General features: G+C 49.5%; 1 long non-coding RNA gene across 2 annotated transcripts; it reads right to left on the bottom strand.

The window, feature by feature from the left end:
- Positions 1-1,410: 1,410 nt before the first annotated feature.
- Positions 1,411-18,844, bottom strand: LOC121823538 (uncharacterized). 2 transcript variants are annotated; one of them, XR_013045379.1, is made up of 4 exons: positions 18,239-18,844; positions 2,549-4,128; positions 2,236-2,334; positions 1,411-1,551 (listed from the first exon to the last, which is right to left on the bottom strand). It is a non-coding gene; the product is annotated as an uncharacterized LOC121823538 (long non-coding RNA). The 2 variants fall into 2 exon arrangements; XR_013045378.1 differs by having other exon boundaries at positions 1,411-2,334.
- Between the last annotated feature and the right edge of the window lie 416 nt (positions 18,845-19,260).

Here is a 19,260-nt window from a genome sequence, read left to right as displayed (position 1 = left end):
CTTGAATTTTAAAGGTCCCCTGCTGGTGGCCCTTTGATAGCTCTTTGTAAGGGAAATTGTCTTGAGGTCTCAGTAGCTTTATTGATTGTTTCTCTGGCCTTAAAAAGAGCCTGAGCTTAGATGAACAAAATCCTTTGGTTAAACACAGGTCAACTTCCCTTGACAAGCCCTAGATGAACAGTAGAGTCTGGATGAGTTTCCCACTGCTGCTGTAACAGAACATCACAAATAGAGTGGCTTAAAACAGTGTCTTTATCTTATACTTGTAGTGGCCACAAGTCTAAAATGGTTCTCATGGAGCTAAAATCACATCATGGGCAGAGCATGCTCCTCTGTGGATGCTCTGAGAAGCTGGACCGTCTCTTCCAGCTTAGAGACTGCCAGTGTTCCTTGGCTCACAGCTCACAGCTGACATCCACGATGGCTAGTCAACTCTTTCTTATACAATGTCACTGACTCTGGGTCCCTGGTCACCCCGTTTTACTTCCAAGGATTCCTGTGATTACATTGGGACCATGGGTATTCAGGGCACACCCTTTCATCTTAAGGACACCTGCTCAGCAGTTGGAATTCCATCTGCACCCTTAACCCTCACAAACATATATCAGAACATGTTTGCGGGTTCCAGGGCTAAGACACAGACATGTCTAGAGAATCATTATGCTACCAACCAATGTTCATGCCTCCCAATTCGTCCCCGGGTTGTGGACTGATTTCAGTAGCTCATCACTTGTTTCTGTCTCAGATCTAGGTTCAGCTTCCCATTGAACATGCTTCTGCAGACATAATGCGTCAACTGGCCACAGGGAAGACGCCAAATGTATTTGTTGGCCTGGTCACCACTGGTATGCTCTGGATTGGAGGTGGGGTTACCTATGAAATTTCTACCTCCGTAGGCCATCAAGGTTGGTGTAGTCCCAGTCAAAAAGAGACGTTCGTAAAGTGTCATTCTTCATCTGTTGTCTGGCATCAAAGCGACCTCACCAGCTGTGTAGATCCTCCCAGTCTTCTGTCTAGGGACAGACAGTGTTACCAGGAGGAATTGGGGTCTGTTGTTCCTAGGGATTTTTCATCTGTGCACTAAGTGTGGACAATTATTACACTTGTTTCAGAGTCACCATAACATTCTCTCTCTCTCTCTCTCTCCCTCCCTCCCTCCCTCCCTCGTTGTTTTGGTTTGGTTTATTTTTTTTATTTGGCAATTGAGTTGGGTTTTATTTTACAGAAAAAAAAAAACTTAACTATGTAGCCCAGGCTAGGCTAGCACTCACCACCATCCTGCTTCAGCCTCCTTTGTGTTGCGTTACCGGCTTGTGCCACACAGTGGGCATGCCATTGATCACTTTCTCACTTGGGCCCAGCACAGCCTGTATTCCTCATGGAGAGCATGCTCCATCCCCAGAAGCTTGCAACATCCTGTTACCAGGCCTGGGTTGTGCCTGACTCCTCCATTCTTCCCAGGAGGCTCCACAGTCCTAGCAGGTCCACGCTGCAGCTCTTCAGGCTTGCTCAGACATGTCTAAGGCAGGTGGAGGCTCAAGCTGGGACTCCCTGCACAGTTAAAGGGTGACAGAATGCCCCCAAGCAGAGGTACTGTGTTTATTGCCCATCCCAGCCAAGACCAGAGAGCAGAAACTACAAAGAAGGAAGCAGAGATTACTTGCCTTATACAGTACACCAGAAAGCTATAGATCTGTCAGTACTAGAATGAAATTTTTCCAGGGGTCATGAGTACCCTGAAATGTGAACCATGAAACCATTTACTGAGATGCCCTAATGTCAGACATTCAGTGCTGGGAATCAGTACATCCATCATCTTTCACTGTACAGTGGTTGATGGGAACGTGCCTCCTGAACTGTCCCCGAATAAGAGTCCCCAGCTTAGCCACCCGCTCTGGTGACGTGGATGAATAGCCACCCTAAATTCCTCTCTCGAGTCCACTTTCAAGGCTGGGGCCTTCCTGGTTAGCAGTCGGAAGACCATCTGCAATTTGCAGGCCTGTTTTCGTGTGACTAGGTCCAAACAAGATGCATGGGTATCATCATACATTCTGCAATTAAGTTCATCGGGGGAGATGATTGGGGGGGGGGCCGGCGCGGGGGGGGGGGGGTGGACTGCAGCCCAAGACTGTATGAAGCAGTGAATTCACATTGTCAGCCCCACAAGGTGAAAGGCCCTTGAAGATGAAGTGAAAACATGTGACCTTGAGCTGGAGCTCCCTCAAATGCAGTCACCGAGCCTCCGTTTCCTGAACTGTAAAATGGCCCCAATGACAGGAACATCACAAAGTTGTTGTGACCAGTCAAGACAGCTACATGAGCGTGCATTGTGAGCTGCAATTACACGAGCGTGCATTGTGAGCTGCAATTACACGAGCGTGCATTGTGAGCTGCAATTGGTATTTCCCAGCTGCGCTCTCCCCGTGTGCCTTCCTCAGCTCCCTGCACCCAGTGCCTGGCACCCTACTGCTATATAGAATGCCAATGTGTGTTAAGTGGCTATTGAGTGAACCTGGTGTTTGGAGAGCAGAGGCGATCGATACTTAACTGTTTTAAGGGAAGTAAACCTTTCTCTAACTTAGAGAAGGTCTCTCAGAGCAGCAGATCAGTGCACAGGGCTGCTGGGGAAGCTTTGGTCCCTCGGGGAGTTCAATGCCAGAGGCTCTGTCCACAGTGAACTTGTCCATCGGATGTCAGAGGCCAAGAAGCAAAGCCATGCCGAGGGCTCCTGCTTGCCGGGAAGTCTACCTTACTGGACAGTTTAGGAACCTGTCTTACACACCGGTTGTTGAAGGCTGGCCCTCAGCAGCTGCCAGTCTCTATATGCCATGAACTTCATGGACTTTCACCCATGGGGCTGGACTGGGAAGGAAGGGGGCCAGGTGAGGGCTGCCAGCAGGAGCAAATCCCGCAGTTTACAAAATGGACTTGCCCTGCCTTGGGACGCGTCTATCAGGGTGTTACAAAATAAAGGCCCTATCCCAAAGTCATGTTCAGAGTTGATTGCCTCTGTGACAGCGCTCGGAGGTTGGACTTTAAAGGGGAACTGGGTCATGCGGGCAATGCCCTCCAGATTGCTGAGGCTCTCACCCTGTGTAGGTAGTTATCCAAGGGCTGAGCTGGTTAAGGGTCAAGCTCAGCTCCTTCAGTGGTCGTTCTCCCCTCCTCCTCCTCTTAGGGACTCTTTTACCATCTGACGTCTTCCATCAGGATGGGGATGCAGCATGGCGTCCTTGCCAGATGCCAGTACTTTAATATCGGACTTCCCAGGCACCAGGATCATGAGAAATAAATGTATTTTCCTTAAAAACTATCACTCTGTGAAATTCTGTCGAAGCTTCACAAAATAGTCTAAGAAACAGGGACACGGATATATTATGTCATAACCACACAAATGGTGATGTAACTGCAGACTGCTGTATGATGAAGGGCTCTGAAAGGGGGGGACCACAGTCAAGAAGTGGATTCTCAGAGGCGCTGCATCCAAACCTAGACCTGAAGATTGAGTCCAGGTGTGCCAGCTGCAAAGGGGAGTGAAGTCATCCCGATGCTCACGGGGCTGAACAGCAATCCAGATACTCCAAGGGCTGTCAGAAATCATGGGCAATGGGGCAGAAGCACAGGGTCAATACTGTCCCGAACTCATCCTTCATGCAAGAAGTAACAAAGATCAGTGAGGATGGATGGGCCAGGCATGCGGCTTTAAAAGATCATGTGAGCGGAAGGGACTCGGGAGTCAATGCATCCTAAGTTATAGTGGCCTGGGAAGCGGGGAAGTGAGAAGTGACTTGCACAAAAGTGAGGTGGTAGCATGAAGGTCTGAACACATATCGACTCCAGAGCAACGGAAAAACAATCTGGTGTGCTGGGGGGGAAATTATGGGAATCAATTTAAGGCTATCTTAAAGTCTTACGGCATCTGAAGAGATATAATTAAAGTAGAAAGATAGATCTTGAGCACAGATCGTTCACAAAGCCTCGGGCTGCTACTTAAAGAAAACGGAGGAGAAGGAAACACACCAATATGTCAGCAGCCATTTTTCTGGGATTATGGCTGCTTTCCCCTTCCGTCTTTGTATTTCTGTTAGTTCCAAGTGTTCTGGGGTCGCTTGTGTGTTTCTTCTGTACCTGGGAAAAGATAACAGTACTATTCACTTACAAAGAACAGTGCTACCACGTCACTTTCTGAGTGAAAATGGGGAAAAATTTTTAAAGTGTCCACTGGTTGGTCAGTCAGTTGGTCAGTTGGTTAGCTTTGAGACAGGGTCTCATGTAGCCCAGGCTGGCCTTAAACTTCTAATCCTCTTGCCCCTGCCTCTTAAGGGTGGTGATTACAGGCCTGTACCACTGTGCCTAGGATTTCATCTTCCCATGAACATCATTGTCCTTCCTGGGGGAAGGCAGGGAGATGCACTGGGCACAGAAAGAATAGAATCTTCTTCACAAGCAAGTCCTATTCCTAAGACAGAAACCCAGTGTGGGCAACAGATACCTTTGGTGTATCCAGCCTGTCCCAATATGGCTTCCTGGACCTTTTCTCGCAGAGAAATGTCTCTACTGTGAACCACCTGCCTTGTCCCTAGTCCTTAAGCTGCTGCCCAATTGGACCAGAGGTAGATGACTGAGTTAGAAAGTGGTAATGGGGCGCTGGAGAGATGGCTCAGAGGTTAAGAGCGCCGACTGTTCTTCCAGAGGTCCTGAGTTCAATTCCCAGCAACCACATGGTGGCTCACAACCATCTGTAATGAGATCTGGTGTCCTCTTCTGTATACATAATGAATAAATAAATCTTTTTAAAAAAAAAAAGTGGTGATGGTTCGTCTACATCAGCAAGTGTGCTCCTCAGCCCTGGGCGCAGGTATGCGGAGCAAGCCAATGCTGTAGAAAAGAAGGCCATGAGAAGAGACTGGAGCGTCACAGAGGCATGCAAGAGGACTCCTGGGTCCACAGCAGGATGAAGCTGCCGCATCAGCCCTGGGGAAGTCCACTGCCATGCCCTAAATGGCCTCTCCTTATGGCACCGGTACGCTAGACTCTTGTGGCCTCTCAACTAGTCCTGCTTGTCTGAATTGCTAGAGTTTCTCTTTCCATATCCAAAGGGTTTCTACTAAGAATTAGCCTGACACAGAGTCTCCACCCAACAAAAGTCAACGTTCTGTGGAAAGTTTTTTAAATGTTGAGTTTTTGGTCTTTTCCCAATGAGTGACAGAGGTACCATACTTACTTAAAATGTTACCAGCAACAATTAACCACTGCTCCCAGGTAGGCATGCAGTCATAAGGAGAAATTGTCAATACCAGTGTTGCTAGGCTGTTGGGTAGGCTGGGCACATCCAATGCTTTCCCAACTTAAGTAGATTATCAACTGAACATGGGTGTGGTGGTTTGAAAGAAAATGGCCCCCAAAGGGAGTGGCCCCATTAGGAGGTGTGGCTTTGTTGGAGTGGGTATAGCGTTATTGGAGGAAGTGTGTCACTGTGGGGGCGGGCTTTGAGGTCTCATATGTGCTCAAGCCACTCCCAGTGTCTCAGTTCACATCCTGTTGCCTGCAAGATGCCGAACTCTCAGCTCTTCAGGCACCTTGTCGGTTAGTATTGTCGCCATGTCCCACCATGATGATAATGGACTAGACATCTAAAACTATAAGCCACCCATTAAGTGTTTTCCCTTATAAGAGTTTTCATGGTCATGGTGTCTCTTCACAACAACAGGAATCCTGACATTATATCCCAATGGGCTTTAGGATATAACTCCACCGGAAGCCACGGAACATTTGTGTTCTGCTAACAGTCCAACTCGATGTTATCTGTTAGCAGATTATCTTCCCTGACAAACGCCAACACTCCCTACCATCTGGACTAGCTCTGGAAGGCCAGACCCTCTTTCTCCTTAGTGGGGCACCCTTCCTGGAAAGACTCCACCACCCTGCCCTCCCAACCGTGTCTCTGCTCCAAGTTAGACACAGGAACTGGCCCTGCAAATGAAATAACCTGGGATCCGCCTGCAGCACCCTCAACATGACCAGCAGAGTCACACAGCGTCCTGTGACCTCATGCACTCTCCAAAAGGCAAAGGTGTGCCCATTGGAGAGAAGCCCCCAGAGGAGGCCCAAGGAGGACCGACCCATCAGCTGCTGCCTTGAGCCGGAGGAGAGGGAGAATTTGACAGCTCCGAGGTAAAGCCTCTTTTTATTAAGACAACACAGCAAACTTTTTTAACCACAGCTGACATCACTCTAATAAATCACCATGATGTCTTGTGGGATAGAAAAAGCCAAAACACTGTCACATTTGATTTTGCTGGCTACTCGCGTCTCGAGAACAAACCATGTGTTTTTAATCAACAACACTTTGTTTTGCATTTCTCATACCCCAATACTCTTTAAATAGTTGCTTTTACCAGAGGGCTATTTTAAACCCAGGACCAGCTCCTTTGCAGAGGACATTGAGAAAGAACAGCATGTTACCAGCTCCCCAGGCCGATCGATGCCCACACTTTCCTTACTGCGACCATTATGCCCTATGAGGTCGCATCTGTGTGTTTCTGAGGGGGCTTTCCTATCCCCTCTTTGGGGAATTTAATTAGATGTCTTCCCAGAAAGTTGTGTGTTTTTTGGGTTCTCTGACAGGCAACACGACTGGGTTATGGGAAAACAGCAAATTCTCAACCAAATGAAACAGAAAGAGTAGCACATGGGACCAGGATTCCAAAGGAGGGGGTAGGAGGGGAGGGACCATCGGCGGGAGAAGGAGCAATAAAAAAAAAGATGTGGGCAATAGCACATGTCAATTTCTGCCTGCGTCCAGGCCCTAGACTTCCTAGACTCTAAAGCTTGGAGGCAGATGTGCTCTGCTCAGGCCAGCTGACCGGGGCTTTCCGGTACTCTCTTTGTTTTGCTGGAGTGGGTGGCACCTCAAGGTAAGAAGCTGATAAGGAAAGGGGCCACTTGCCTAGCTCCCCGACCTGGCAGGACCTTTGCCGATGATTGGCAGTTGGGTTCATCTTGTGCAGACATCTGTCTCTTAATAACCCTTGCTTCACAAAGACAATAAAAGGGGACAGAGGCAGATCTCAACCTGAAATAGAGAAACTGTTTGCTGAGCAATTAAGTTAGCCCTGCCAGATAGTTCAATCAAAACCGAAATCATGAGTCAAGACAACTAGACCTAGAAACCCTGTATTTGGAGGACTGAGGCAAGAGATCATGACTTCAAGGCCAGCCTGAGCTACATAGGAAAACCCTGACTCAGAAGAAGAGAAAAAGGGAGGGTGAGAAAAAAGAAAAAAAAATCAAACATAGGCATGCCTGTGGTGGTGTTCCAGCACCAACTACCATCTTTCAGTCAAATGGCAAACTTTTGACGGATCATTTCCTGGACCAGCGAAATTCTGGGATATAGGTCACTTCAAGGATTCTTTCATGGCTACCTGTTTTGCTTGTCTGCTAACCAGATCGTGGTACATGGGTGCACACACCCAGCCTCACCGCATGCCAGGCCCATGCTTTCCATGGTCTCGTCCCACAGGTCCAACGGCAGAGGCGTCTCCATTGCACAAAGTCCGATCCTTATCGAAGACATATACTCTGGTTTATCCCTTTTCTGTTTATTATGCCATAAACTCACACAATATTGCGTAAGCATGATTTTCCTGGACAAAAACACACTCTAACAATGTCCACTGTAATGCCCCCAAACATCTCTCTCCAAGCATCTCTCTCTGAAACTGTGTCAGGACAGGGACATTAATTTGTACATGTTCCCGTCATCTGTGATGAGGGGACTCTTCCAGGCTGAGGACTGTCCGAAGCTCTGTGTTCTGGTCATCTGGTCAGTTCAGCATCTCTCTAACTAGTTCACCCTCAGGCTTTGCCTTTCATTAGAAGCCTAGCTTCTATTTATTTCAATGGCACCCCAGCTATAGGGGTTCCATTTGGGCACCTAACCATATTGGGGCTGTTTACAAGTCCAACCTAGGAACCGCTTTTCCACTTGAATGGTACAAATATTCACATGAACTTGCACCTAGGTCTTCAGTGTTCTTCATGAGAAAATCTAAAAAGACAGTGAGCTGTTAGAAAACATCTCCTAGTAGCAATGTAGATAAGTAGTCAGGACTAGATTCAGAAAGGGGGAGGGAAAGAGAGAGAGAGAGAGAGAGAGAGAGAGAGAGAGAGAGAGAGAGAGAGAATGAGAATCCAGGATTGGTGCCCCATAAGCGCAACCTTAAGCCTTAACTGATGCTCAAGTGTGTCTACGTGTGACCACTGCTACTTGCCTCAAGGTATAAGGACCGGGAAAGAATGAAGCCTAATGCTCAAAACTGAGCTCCACATTTTGTGACAATAGTATGTCTGTTAAAAATTAAGGACCGGAGGGGTGGCTCAGTGGTTAAGAGCCCTCACTGGGCATGAGCAGACACACTGTTGTGTAGGAGCCTTCACATTGAAGGCTCTAATATTTGTGGAATACTAGCATTTCACATCGAAGCACTAGTATTTCAGAATCCTGGCAAACTCTAGGAAGACAGTACTGATGCTAAGGTTTAATTTCAGAATGACAAGACCAGGACGATCCGAGTATAGGCTCTCTGGGTTTGATCTACCCCCAGTAATTACAATTCACGCAAGATAGACACCATCAGCATAAACGAATAACCATTCCCTGAGCATCTACTGAGTGTCACTGGTGGAGAGCTTTCAAAGGCTTTCTTTATCATCATGACAACACTAGAAAGGTAAACATTGCTCAGTGTTGGAGACAGCAGGGCTTCCATCCCAGAGCAGTCATTTAAGCCCAAAGCCTTGAGTTCCAGGTACCACCCACCATAGTGATTGCTACATCCCCGTACCAGATGACGACTGACAAGGAAGAATGTGCAGCCACGAAGCTGCACGCAGGACACCCAGACTAGTGGAATGCAATACTCCCTTTATACACCAGCTGAAGTGGGAAGGGAGCCGGGAGTGGCCAGGACAGCAATTAAGGGGTGCTGCCACTGTAGAGTTGAGGACTCTCAGGGTCAGGTACAAAATTCCACAGTCCAAGAGACTCACTACTCAGGGAAGCCTCTGGGGGCTCCTGCTTAGTCACAGCCTGAAAAGGCAGGCCAGCCTGGTGAAGGGTTTTAGACCAGTTTAATAGGACATTTATGAGCCAAACACACTTATTAGTAAACAATAATTACAGCAGAGCAAATGCCCCTGGGGGAGCAGGTAGCATGTGAGCCCTTTTTTCTAATGCCCTCCCTGTACAAACCCTTTCTCAAATGAAAACATCCCTGCTGTCAACATGAGTATTTAAAGAGACCTGGATTTCTGTAATATAAGCAGCAATTCTAACGCCAACCGTTAATTGAAGGCTTCATCATTTACAGGGTTCTTTTACGTAGGCTAATGCATTTAATCTTTGTGACGAGGAGGCCGTGAGGCAAGGATTTTTTTTTTTCCTGAATTCACTTTCTACACAAGGAAGCTGGCACTCAGGGTGCCTAGGAGGTAGCAGGCTCAAGGTCACACAGCCCAAGATGGATTCAAAGAGCTGCAGTTTGAATCTGGACCTTCAGGTTACAGACGGGTGCCCTGTGCATCCCTCTACAGCTGCCTCAAGAACCAGGCTGTCTTCCCTCAGTCAGAACTCCAGTCCCACCAGAAAATGGACACTGCATTTCTGGAATTCCTCTGCTTCTAAGTCATCAGAGTCTGCATCCCTAACAAGCTACATCCTGAGTCCTGCTGAGTGATTCAAGACAGTCTTGTCTTCATTTTCTTTTCTCTCCCTCCCTCCTTCCTCCCTCTCTCCCTCCCTCTCTTCTTTCTTTGGTGTTTGTTTGGTTGTTTGTTTTCAAGAAATGCCTTTCTGTGTAGCTCATGCTGGCCTGGAACTCACTATGTAGTCAAGACTGGCTTCGAGCTCATGACCCTTCTGCCTCCCCAACTGGAGCGCTGTGGTTACAGACTCTTGAGAGATATTCTTCTTACCCCACGTGTGTGAGGTGATGCCGAATAGCAATTTTATAGCCCAAAAGGAGACCAGAATTTGAACTGTTTACCCTTAAGCACACATTCACAAACTTTATTTCAACAACAACGTATTTTCAGGGTAATGTTTGAAGTTGACCCAACATTCTGAGTCGAAGACACGGTAGAAGTGACCATGAGGACCAGTGACAGTTCGCCGGTAGAGCACTTGCCTATCATGCCAAGGCCCTGGGTTCGAGCCCCAGCCCTATACACACACAGAGAGAATCCTTCAAATATGGCTGCAAAGCTAAGAACATCATCACCGATTTGCAGAAAATTTAAAACTCTGCAAACAAATTAGCCTGCTGTAGATAGTGACTTAAGAAGAATTCTCAGGGAAGCCAGTAACTTCAAATCCTGCAAAGTTTCTTAATCAAGTTACACTATTATTTGAAACTGGCAAAACACCAATGGATTTAGTCCAAAGATTTAATTTATGGGTTTTTTTTTTTTTTTTGGTTTTCTTTTTTAAGGGCATTAAGGTTTTAGTTCCTTTTTCCTTCTTCTTGAAGTGTCTCTGTCTCTGTCTCTCTGTCTCTCTCTTTCTCCTCTTTTTGGCAATGTGTCCCTTTCTTTTCTCAAATCTGCTTCCATCCAGCATATATAAAATGAAGCCAGTTCAAGGAAGCCCTAGCTCTCCCCTTTCCTCACACCTTCAGAAGAGCTTACTCCTTAAATAAATGAGCCAGCCCTGTATCCATAAGCGGGGGGGGGGGGGGGGGGGGGGGGGGGATGTGTCCCCTCCCCCAAATTCAGTTACCTCTCACACAGGAACAGGGTTGTCTTAAGGTGTCTGAATCACGGCAGATTACAGATGAACTTTCTCCAAAAGATGGCCTCCTCCGTTCCACATTATTTCCCGCACCTTCCTCTCTGGGCCCACACTTCACACCCTCTGTAGCTCCCACTTGCTGGCCCAGCCACCCCAACACCCCACATTGACCCTTCCAGCCTCTCCCAAGGCCTGGGCCTCCCGGCTTCCTTCTCAGGGAGGCTGGAGGCCTCTAGTGCCCTGGGAGTAGCATATTCTCGCAGCTCCCCTCCCACCGGCCCTGAGAAAGCCCGAGATCAAAGAACTCAGGGCCAGGTGTCTGTCCTCCGCCACAGGCCACAATTAATCAAACCGCCCAACTCACAAGAAGATCAAACCAGGCTCCCCGCCAGCTGTTGGCTAAAGCTGGCCTTCAAGTTGCCCTCATTAAATTGCCCCCCCTTTCCTGCCCTGTGAACATCTAGCTCTTGGATCTCTCTCTCTCTCTCTCTCTCTCTCTCTCTCTCTCTCTCTCTCTCTCTCTCTCTCTCTCTCTCTCTCTCCTTCTCCCTTCCCCAGATCTTGCAATTTTACTTTTTACTCTTACATTTCTTTCTCTTGATTCTCAACCCTCTCTCCACATATTCCTCCCATTCCTTGCTTTCACTTGTTTGAAATTCCCAGGGCCTCAGGCTCTGTAGCCTGGAGACTTTCCCTTTCCAAGACCCTCCTACTCAGAGGAGTTCTCAGAAGAAAGTCCTCTGGGGCTCTGGGACTCGGGGGCCCTGGGACCCAGCTGCAGGTGCTGGGATGCTCAGTGGTATAGAAAAGACATTTTCCCCACCCCACCCCGACCTTCGGGGTGGTGGTGAGTTCACCAAAGCTGCCCTGAATTTTCTGAATTCAGATCCAGGCATCTCTAAGGCACACATACACAGGTGTCCTAAGTCCGGGAGCCCACACACTTCCTATTTCAAAAGGTCTCTGAGCCTCCGAGGGGGCTTCTCCGTGGAGCCTCCCTTGCTGAACCACCTGACAGGTTTCCTCATTTGCAAAGAGAGTCCCAGGAGAGCTGAGAACAAGACACAGGGAACAAGCTTACCATGCTGAGACAGGGGGATGGGAGTTCAAGGATGGCCAGAGCTGTACAGCAAGTTCAAGGACAGCCTGGGATACACTAGCAAGATCCTATCTCAAAAATATCTAAGGGAGAAGAAAGGAAGGAAAAGGAGGAGAGGGTAATCTAGAAGCAGAATCCAATCCTTCCTTTTCTTCCCCTCTCTGCCTAGGAAACAGGGCTGAACCACCGCTGACCCGGCTTCTCACTCTGCTCCCGTGGAGAAGACTGTCACGCTGTGGTTTCAGGATGGTTGTCGTACTTTTCTTACAGCAAACAACCGTCAGAAAAACAAAACAAAACAGAGAAGAAACCCACATGCTGCAGAACACGCGGCCCCTCTTTCCCGGTCCTTGTCGTCTACGCACATCTATGTATTTTTTAAACTTGTTTTTCGTTTCCCCGGTTCTAAGGCGCACAGGCGTGATAAAACACAGATGGAGAGAGGAGCAGACAACGTTGTCGTGGCGCACAGAAGACATCACACCACGTTGTACGTTTGCAGAAATCTTGGAAGACCTCAGGATGTAAAGTAGGGTTGTTGGGTTTTCTTCCCCCCCCCCCCCACTCTGGGTTTGGGTCCTTTCCCACCTTTCCTCCTCAAGGAGTTGGAATTATCTCCTTGTTTCCTCACTCGTTTTTTTTTTTGTTTCGGTGCGGCCCCCCCCCCTCCATCACCTGCTGCTGCTCTTACGAACACTGCTACTCAGCCTGGGCCACTGGGCCACTGGGATGCCCTGGGCTTGACCCTGCCTCTACCTGAGCGTGTTTCTGCAGCTGTGGTGAGGTGGAGGTGGGAGGAGAAGCCATCCATCAACCCCTGCAGCAGCCGGGGCCCTAAATGAGGACGCAAGGGTCAAAGCTGGTGCGCGCCCCGAGTGCCGAAGAGACAGGTGGGGGGCTAGAGACTGTCGAGCTATCAGAGCCGCGCTTGATGGATGGTACAGAATGAGGGCCACGATGCTGTCCCCGAGTCTCCCCCGGCAGCAGGACACAGCCTGAGCCCCTGGCCTCCACTGACTTCCTCTGGCCACCCCAACAGACCCCTTTCCCCCAGCTTTCTTTTTCCTGCCTACTCACAGTCCATCCATCAAGCCGTGCCCTGAAGCTGACCTCCGCAGAGAATAGCCAGCCTGCGAAGCATTGCTGGCTGAGACACCTCACCAAGGAGTTTTGTCAGGGCTGCCCGGCCCAGGCCCAACAATAACCGCAGCCCAGCCAGGGTCCAAGCTGCTGCCCACTTTCTTCGCCATGAGTCAGAAGCAAGAGGAAGGAGAGACAGATGTCTTTCCCAGAGTCCCTAGGTTTTCCCCCCGGCCCACCCACGCCTGTAGATCGGTGGGTGCTTGTCTCTGCAGCTCATCCGTCCACGGGGCTCTGTCTTCCTTTTTTTTAAAAAGCAAAGGTTTCACATTCGGTCATGATGGAGGAGGGGCTTGTGGGCCTCTCTCCTAGCTAATGGTCGAAGGTGGCGGAGGAAGGGAGTCATACTCCTCCATGATGCAGCCGCTGTGTTGCGGGGGATAGCTCCACACCCGTGCCTGGGAGGGTAGCCCTGGTTAGCCCCAGTGGGCCACAAAGCAAAAAACAGAACAAAAAGACACAGCAGTGGGGTGAGGACTTATGGGAGGAAGCCAAGGGTGGATGGAGGGGGTGGAAGGAGGAAAAGAGAGGGGAGCGGGGTGAGTACGACCAGAATGTATTATATACATATGTGAACTGTTGAAGAATAAGTTAAAATTTTAAAAAAACCTTTCTAAAGCTAGGATTTCAGGAATGGCACTGTAGGCCTCCTGCAGGGAAGAACTACAGTGGCCTGCAAAGTCCAGGGAATACTGGATAGCAGGGTGCGGGGGGGGGGGGGGGGGGGGGGGGGGGGGGGAAGAGGAAAGAGGCTCAGGGCTTGAGCAGAGGACTCGCGCTAGGTAGGTCTAGCTGGCTCGGGGACATGCCCAGCTCCCTGGGGCTTCCTTTCTTGGAGACCACACAGGTTGCTGGTTGTGACATTGCCACAGCACAATGGAGGAGAGGGTGGGGGTGGGCAGGCGTGTCGGGGCAAACGGTGATGGAGGATGTTTGATAAAATTACTAGTAGGCTTTGAGTTAATGAATCACAACTGCAAGAAATCATGATAATCCAGCAGGCATTAGTGACAGATTAGCTTCAAAGCTGCCATGAAAGTGCCATGGTGCTTGCCCAACGGCATGATTAATTCTCCCAGTACGTAATGGCTTTATGGGGGGGGACCAGGCACCAACAGAGGCTGGAAGGAAAGCCACACAGAAATCCCAGGGCGCCAGGGGCACACCACCCTGCCTGGCCCATATGGCTTCCACTCCACCTGGAGACAACCACACCCACCCAGATTGTGGGACAAGTGGCAGCAGATCTGACTAGCCTCAGAGCCTGCTCCCAGGGCTGTGCCACTCACCAAGTGGCAGCTGTCCCAGGGCACTAGGAAGTTGAGTCACCTCTACCACCCACCAATAAAGCACCCCCTACAGCCAGTACTAGCATCTGAAGAGCTCCCGTCTCAGTCACCTGACCAAAGAATTGTTGTGGAGAGGCCTAGAAAGGGTGTTGAGCCAGGAAACTCTTCATGGTTCTCCTCTTCACCACCACTGTGACCTGGAGGCAGCCAGTGCCCTGTTCCTACACCTTTAACCAGCAGACACCCTCTGTACAACGACACAAATATTTATCAGACACCAAGTTGTGGCCCCAGGCACGAGGCACATCTCTTTTCGCATACTGTTTTCCAGCCTCACCTCAGAGGGGAAACTAGGTCAGGATACACTGAGCATCACTTTCCCTAAAGAAGACAGTTCAGCTCTGCCCCATCAGCCCCTGCCCCTGCCTGCTGTGGATCTGTTCCCATGGCGTTGCCAAGGGCCCTTGACCTCGCCGGCTTTCTGTTTCACTTTCTTTCTGGGACAAAAAGAATGTTGGTTAACAATACCAGCTTGACTGCTGGACCCCTGCGAGCTGAGCATCCTGACCTCTTCAGGTCCAGACCAGTCTTTCTCTGACTCTTGCTAGCCAAGGCCTCTTTCCAAAGAGGACCCAAATCCTGCTCCAGAAGCCCCATCCATGGCCTGCCCATCTTCCCATAGATATGGAGGCAATTAACACAAACCCCGGGCTCAAGAGGATTCCTTGGAGCCATGTTCATCTCCATAATGATGAAGAAAACCCCTCAGGAGGCCTGAGTCACTGCCGAGGAGGAGGAGGAGGCCGGCAGGCTGTTACTGATCTGATTAACTCACTAGAGCTCCTTCAGAAACATGCAGGCCCCCTCCCATGCAGCCTTCCCCCCAATCCACACCACTGGGCGGGGGGCGTTCCCACCATGGAGGCCCTCTGCCAGGCTGCCACTGAGAAGGCTCGAAAGTATCAACGGACTCCAAATGTTCCCAAACTCTATGCTCCTTTCAAATTCCGTAATCAAAGGCAATCATCCTTCCATCGGCAGTCAGTGTTCCTTCCACTGAGCGTCATGGGAACGGTCAAAGGGATCCTTCAACCCTATGAAGCTCTGGGTCCCTACATGACGTGTGATCCAACTGCTGGCTGCGCTGTAGCAGGCTCTAAATGGCCTTTGTCACAGCCTAGGCGTCTCTTGAAGCCCCATTCTCCTGTGTTGGCAACCCTATGTGTGTCACGTGGACCTTGACAGATTTAGTTACAAAGTCACAAAAATCTCAGGATCGGGAAAGGCTTCCCAGAGATTTCTCCCACCCTTTCTCAAACCGGCTCTCATCCTGCCATCAACTCCTTTTGAGTCAAATATATAGTTTCCATTTCAACATGCTGTGCCCAGTGAAAGCTCAATAAATATTTATTGATGGCCATACCCATGATGCATTAACAGCCAACGCTATAAAATTAAAGTTTCACACAAGGAGAGACCCTGGAGAGAAAGAAACTGCTACATAAAGTTGGAAATTTTTCCAAGTGACAAGTGTTCACAAATATATAAACACACTACGTCAAACCGAAGACCACAGTTCTCCACCCAGCCCACCCAGAGAATCAAGAAATGCCCTCCTGGTAGACATGCCTGCTTTGTGGACATAGTGTTCGGCTTCTCTGAGGTCCACCATCTAAGTCTGTCAGGCCCCAGACCTAAGTTTCCTTTGTTCCCTTGTAGGAACAGGGACCCACAAAATCCTTGTCATGGTGGAATTGGGGGAGGCCAAGACGTGACGGGATCTGTTGTCTCTTCTCAGTGGCTTTCAGTTCATGTGCACCTGGCCACAGACTGAAACCTTCAAAGGGTATTACGCATCAAGTCAACCTTTCCTCTCTCTACGTTGACTGTCTGGATATTTGTTCTGGTAACAGAAAGCTGACTGATACAATAGTTGATGTTTAGAAGCAAAAGCTAGGGAGTGTCCCCATAAAGGATTAAGGAAGAGTTGAGAACCTCGAGGCCTCATGAATATAGACCAGCGATTGCCACCAATCAGATAGGGTAGTCCCCACCCCACCCCAATGTGTTTATGGACACAAATATACCAACTGCAGATGTAAGAGCCTCCGTGGGCCCGTTTTAGAACCACTAATGTCTCCCCTCATCAGGATGACCTACTTGTCTAACCATAGCATCCAAGCTCACTTTGCACCTGTCAGTCTCAGCCCTTCTGACTCCTCATATGAGTGTGAGTGGGGACAGGGCAGGGTAGGGGGGGGAATGATGATACACCAGAGTGGGGGACCTCTTCAAAATGAGCTCCTGAGTTGACGAGAGGTCAGTTAGGACAGGGCCCTGCAACTCTGGAAACCCGGGAGAGGGCAGTTTATGAGCTGGGGAGGTCTATGAACTAAAGGGAAGCTCGGGCAGCTTGAAAGGAAGGAGATGGAGACAGCCTTCGAACCATGGCTTCCCGGAAGCCTCACCCGCACCCAAAGACTCTCTTCCACTGGAGGAAGCTGGTTGGAGCCTGGCCTGCTTAGCCAAGTGTTCTAACACCCTAGAGAGCAAGGACAGTGAAGGAAGGCAGACAGGACCCAGAACAGAAACACCAAGAATCAACCTTAAAGCCCCAAGAAGGGGTCTGGAGGAAGCATGCTCACCCTATCCTTACCCCGCCTCAGCCCTCTGCACAATATAGCAAAAGATCCCTCACGAGAGCTCAGAAATCGAACAGGTAGGATCTGCCCGTCTATCCTAGTAAACCCACTGAACTCGAGACTCCTGTGCCCTCCAGCTCTGGTTCCTTGGCCAGTCCTCAGGAACCTCTTATGTAGACATTAGGCTGGTGATTGACAAGCAACCTGAGCTGAGAAGACAGAGGGACAATAAACATTTGGTGGCACTGCCTAGTGCCAGGCACTCTGCTTGCTGGTGTCCTCTCTCAGGAAGATCACAATGTGTCCGTACACAGAAAGAGAACACCCACAGTCCACTTGGCAGGGCTCACTGGCCGCCTCCCAGCCTGACCTGGCTTCTGCGGCTGCTGAATGATGTTCACATTTGTGCTGTATGTTCCTGCCCAGATGGGTGTCTGATCTTGTCCTGGCCAGTTTTTCCACATAAGGGGACCTGGTATACTTTTATAGGAACCCAGTTGTTCCCTGGAGCCAGACTCTAATGCTGCCCAGATGCGGCAAAACAGAAGGGCCATTCAAAAACAACTGAAACATCAACACACTTTGAAAGCGGTCTGTTAGCACTTGTCATAAGCACAATAAACAAAACAATGAAACCATCAGAAAGTACCGAGACATTCAGGCTTTAGGAACTTGGCTTTGATGACTTAGAAAAGCAAAGAAAAGGGGCAGAACCAGTTCCCACTTGGGCTGTGGCTCGTTTGTTCTGCTTATCTGAAGTGAGCGCTCACAATGCTCATCAAACCAAAAGACCTCCAAGTCTCTCCTTCGAAACTGGCCACTGTTACAGCACAGCATTGTCTTCTGGAACTGGCCAGGGTCAGCATGTGGCCCATAAACTTCTGACTGATAATGTCACTCTCAACCATGACCCTTGTTCCTTCAGGAGATGAGACTCTGGGGCCAGGCCACACCCTTCTCAATAGTTCTTTGCCCTGTTGGCCACCCTGTTAACCAGAGCAGGATCAGAAGCTCTATCATTCTGCCTCAGGCCTTGCCCCTGAGACATGGCTCTTGCCTCTGGAGCAGGAGGCTGGGAGAGAAATGTCACCCTCAACCCTGCAGACACTAGACCCAGCCTTCAGTCTGCACGGCAGATCCAGAGCAGGTGATAGCCTCATGGGGAACAAGGTCTCCTGATCACCACAGTCACTCAAGGTTATTTCCCCCTGTCTCTGCGGCTCAGGCACGGCTTAATTCCCACCACGGGCACTGTCTCAACCATCTATCAAGTTACCTGCCGGTGACTTCAGGAGGCTTAGTCCATTCGGGTGCAGTCTGCCTGTATGTTGACTCTTGGTGAAGCAAAATAGGAGATTAGCCAAAGGGGTTGAGAACTTGGCATGCTGTCCAATGGGAGAGGTAGGGCCCTGGAAGCTCTGCTGGACAGAGTGGGGACCTGGAGGTCCAAGACATTGGTGTCTGTGTTTTTATCAGACCTCTTGCACCCCATTCCCTCACATGTACCCAGCTGTCTAGTCTACTGGACCCATTGAGAGATGAATCAGGAGACTCTACCCTCTTCTTCCTTCCTGACTGAAAGAAAGAAATAGGAAGGAAAAACAGATGTCAGAACAAAGGAACTAAATAGACCCAGAATAGGAACCCTCTGTCTCTGCCCCAGGCCTTAAGAATGGCACCTACTCTGCCATCATCCTCCTTGGTGGCAAATGCCATTGGCAAATGTTCCTTCTGAATCCAGCTGTTCCCCTGGAGCAGAATGTGACCAATTCAGCAGCAATGACAAAAAGCTCACTAAACATCTGGAATGGGATCAGCTGCCCTTTAACCACTTCAGACATCAGAGAAGGTGGGTGTAAGCTTGCAGCCAAAGCCTCAGTTTCCCCCAGATGCCTTTCTTTCAGTCCACAGAGGGCCACCCAGTCCCACCCCACCCCACCCCACCCCCACCCCCACCCCCGCCAAGCAAGGTAGGGATGAAATATCAAGCGCCCAAGTGGCTTCACCCTGGGACTTTCCACGGAGGCCATCTTCCCATAAATAAGCCTGTGGTGAGAAAAATACACAGATATTTTTTTTTTTGAAACAGAGAAAGCTGTAATTCAAATCTTATCATCACATATTAGCTGTCTGCTTGCTAAAGGCTAGTTCCTATAACAGCTGTTAAGGACTAAAACCAGTCTGTGGTTAGCAATAACCAGCTTTGAGACTAACAGAGTATGTGTCATAAATATCAGCAAGATATTTATGGGCCAGCAAGATAGCTCCGTGGGTAACTCGTCACCAAGCCTGACTACC

Source organism: Peromyscus maniculatus, chromosome 17 (assembly GCF_049852395.1).
Source record: "Peromyscus maniculatus bairdii isolate BWxNUB_F1_BW_parent chromosome 17, HU_Pman_BW_mat_3.1, whole genome shotgun sequence".
Classification (NCBI taxonomy): Eukaryota; Metazoa; Chordata; class Mammalia; order Rodentia; family Cricetidae; genus Peromyscus; species Peromyscus maniculatus.
This window is presented reverse-complemented; position numbering and strand designations above follow the sequence as displayed.